The sequence below is a fragment of the Lycium barbarum genome, chromosome 4, assembly GCF_019175385.1.
Source record: "Lycium barbarum isolate Lr01 chromosome 4, ASM1917538v2, whole genome shotgun sequence".
NCBI classification, from domain to species: domain Eukaryota; kingdom Viridiplantae; phylum Streptophyta; class Magnoliopsida; order Solanales; family Solanaceae; genus Lycium; species Lycium barbarum.
In genome coordinates this window covers 25,043,360-25,047,329 of record NC_083340.1, presented here as the reverse complement: position 1 = coordinate 25,047,329, position 3,970 = coordinate 25,043,360, and the positions used below count along the sequence as shown (strand labels likewise).

The window sequence follows — 3,970 nt, the reverse complement described above, 5'->3', positions numbered from 1 at the left end:
TTTCTGTAGCAGCCCTTTAGTGGCGACTAAAGTCTGTTTTTTAAGCGCCTGAGCTTTTAGTGGCGACTTTTTAAATCTAAAAGTCGCCACAAAAGACTTGCTACAGATTTTGGCTAGCTGATAGAAATAGTTTATGAGCTAATTTTTGGGTTTGGGAATAGATGGGCCAGCGTGTGGGATTATTTATGGCCCAGTGGCCATTTGTGTCCTTTCCCCAGAAATAACAACTTAACAAGTTAGAATATTGCTGTACTATGCACTTAAATCATTAAAAATACATAATTAAATCTAAAAATAAATTTGAGTAGCACAAAATTATCTTAAAAAAGTAAAAGTTAACTTTACTAATATCGAACTATGCCATTTGTAACTTACAAGTCCATTTTACAGAGTCATTATAATATAGTTTTTTTTTCCGATAACATTATCATATACGATTGTAGTAAAATACTAGGTTTCTGAAGTATATAATTTAGAAAACATACAAATATATCCTCTTAATTTTGCGTGAAAACAAGTTTTAGTTTTATTATGAGATACAATTGAAGAGCTCAATGTTTTTTTACAATAACACTATTGAAACTGTTACAACAACCAAATATCCACATAAATAATATCTCAAATTTAAAAAGTTAACACATAAACCTGAAAAATGAACTACACATATAGAAGTAGTTCGTTATTTAAAATATGTAGTTTTGCCTTTTGAGCTCAAGAATGGAAGCACATATTTCCCCTTTCTTTTGATTTATGCCATCTAAACTATTTTCCAAAGATTTAATGTCATTTTTCATAGATTCCATTTCTCTCTTGAGATTCTCCACATTGAGATCGAAACTTCTCTTTTGTCTCCTCATATTGTGTATTTCAGCCAATGTTACCTGTAACAATCCGAGTTTAGGTTTCAATGTATGTCCAAATGAACATAAAACAATTAATATCAAAATGCATATAAATTGGACTAGTTCAATAAACTAGTCTTTCCTGTGCCACAATTTAGGCGACCCTCTTTCTTTTTCATTCAGTCTAAAAAAATAACATATTCTTAATTATGTATCTAGTAATAAATTAACTTTAAATTTTTATTTTATCCTTAATGAGATGATTTATAACTACATAAATATTTATAGATTGTTTTTAACCACAAGTTTCGAAAGTCTTTTTTTTTATTCTTAAACTCTATACCCAGTGAAACATCATCATATAAATTGGGACGAAGTTGTTTCTATTCCAATTTCAAATGCATTCCTCTTTAATATGGAGTAAAAGGGTTACATATTATGGAAGTATATCTAAAAGAACAAAGACTCCAACTGTTGACTATTTAATAAGACCAGATTCTGAAATTAATAATAAATCCAAATTAAACAAAAGAAAAATCCACAGTTTCAAAAATCTTCCACATGTTCAAAACTTTTCCCACAAAATGTAATTATTGTTTCCTGATTTTGATTCATTTTTGTGTCTTTAGGACATACAATTTCCTTTCCCGTTTCATTTGCTCTTCTCATTCCCTGAAAATCCTCTTTTCATCAGCCAAAGTTTTACTCCCATGTTGTGTCTTGTAACACAAAGTCTTAATCTGTCATTAACAGAAGAAAATTAATGATTAATTTTGATAAAGTTATCCAATTAGCCTTTGAATCAAAATAAGAAAATAATTGAAAATAGACATCTTACCGATAAATGCTCATCAGGCTCCTCTTCTTTTGATGTGGGAATTTTTTCATCCCAAATATATTGTGTTACGTAAGCCTTTTCCCTCTGTTTTTGCCTAACTCTATATTTGTGAGGTAGTAGCTCCATCAGTCTCCCAAGTAAAAAGTATTTATCCGACTGTATATGAATAAAGATAGCATATAGACAAAATAAAGCAGGGATCATTAATAACAAAATTACATGAATTACTTTGGCAGGTAATAGATTTTAAACAAAAATGCTAAAGAAAATAATAGAGATAAAATTGTGAAGAAATATAAAAGTAAAATTAGCCTCTTCAGTATCTTTTATGCCTAGATGATATTTCATATAACTCTTTTTTAAAGAAAAAAACAAACTTGATTCCACCAGTTAATTAGGCTCACGTGGGAAATTTTATGGATCAAATTGGCTAGTTACCTGAATATTTTCCCCTCTCCTCTCCCTATGTACAATAAAATTAAAGATAAAAAAATAAGGCACACGTACTCCTACAAAATATATTATACTCATACGTGGGTTAATTTGATAGATAATTACTCAATTATAATTTGTTGTATCAAATTAAAGTCACCACACTAACCAAAAAATCATTCAACTTTGCCTACTATTTTAGAAAGTTACTAAAATATTTTTTTAATAAAAAGTTATTCAATTTTATCTAAGAATCACGTAGAGTCACTAATCATTATTATACACAAGAAGGTGTCGCAGTCACCAGTGACTTTCAATTATACTTAACCAAATTTGGGTGATTTCTTATCACGATAACCAGTTTAATGACTTTGTACGATACATTAAGTAAAGGCAAGCTACCTAACTTTTTTTATTACAACAAATAATTTAATGGCTCCAATACAATAAAATGAAAGTTAAATGATCAATGCGTGTGATTAACCGATGCTTGTCTTTCTGTACTTTCATAATCTAGAAAGAAAAAGTGGTCTTCATCAGCATTTCTCCTAATGATCCTTAATGCTCAAATTTTCAATTTTTTAAAATTTGATTGGTCAAAATATTTTTTTTAGGAAAATAAGTTCTTAAAAAATCGAAAAATCGAAGAAGAAAAAATTCTGTCGAGAATAGAAAAAACAAGTTCCATAAATGATAATTTTCATATTGACTTTTTCTTTTTTTGAAAAATTTTCATATCCAGTCAAATACCGTCCAATAAAATAAAATGGAGATGGAGTGTATGAGAGAAAGGGAATGAGAGCAATTCCATTACCTTCTTTTCAGCTAACTTTTCAATAATTTGAGCTCGAGCTTGGTTTTCTAAGTGAATCAATCTTGTTGCTTCTTCAATTCTGTTCTTAATTTCTTCATTAGTGAGGATTTGAGAATTTGACGCCATCTCCAAAGACAGAAGGGTCTCTGGATGTAGAGAAAATGATGCCATTATTGACCTTAAGTGGTTGTTAAGAAACAATTTTTTATTATTAGTTTTTTTTTTTTTTAATTTGTATAGGATGGCACCTGGCCCTCACGGAAAGTAAGTCAACTCTTAAATTTTATTTTTCTTATCTGTTTTATAATCTTTTTTTGATATTGTGCTGCACATGGGGTTCTTCTAGGAGGTATTATTTAATTGGATACATGACGATTGATGTTTAAAATATTTAGTACAGAATAATTTTGCAAGATTTTCTCTTTCGTTTATTATTATTTTTAGAAAAATCAGCTTCCTAAGAATCAGTATCTTTTTATTTTTTCCCCAGGATTTTGGGGTTTAAAGGAATTGTGTTACTGTGGTATATGGAACAACTACGATCATATATGCCTTAATTAATTCAATTTTATCAAAGCGAAAATTATACACACTCTTTAAGTGATAGAACCTATGTGTTCACCGTTTGCTAGTTCACAACCTGAAAGTTTGCCAAAACAGTCTAGGGGACCAGGTCTTTGAATTGTTTTCACAGATAATAATAAAAAGAAAATAAGACAAGATATTTACGTGGAAAACTCATTGCTCAAGGATTAAAAACCACGATCTACCCTAGTAGGATTTCCAACTTCACTAAACTGAGCAACTTCAGATTACAACCTATTGCAACCTAGGAATTAAACTCTTAATCCCTAACCCTTACCATACGCCCATTGTAAGCGCCTTTACAATAACTCTATTGCAAAGCTCCAAGTCTTGACTACCTCTAGCCAAACGACTCAACTGATACTTAGCTAACTCTAGCCAAGAAAACAAAGTTACAAAGATTGAAATCGGTCCTACTATGATGCTTCTTGACAAGCAATGTAGGAATACAAATTAAGA

At 30.0% G+C, this 3,970-nt stretch overlaps 1 pseudogene; it reads right to left on the bottom strand.

The window, feature by feature from the left end:
* Window positions 1-516: 516 nt before the first annotated feature.
* LOC132638298 (uncharacterized) lies at window positions 517-3,544 on the bottom strand (annotated as a pseudogene).
* Window positions 3,545-3,970: the final 426 nt, after the last annotated feature.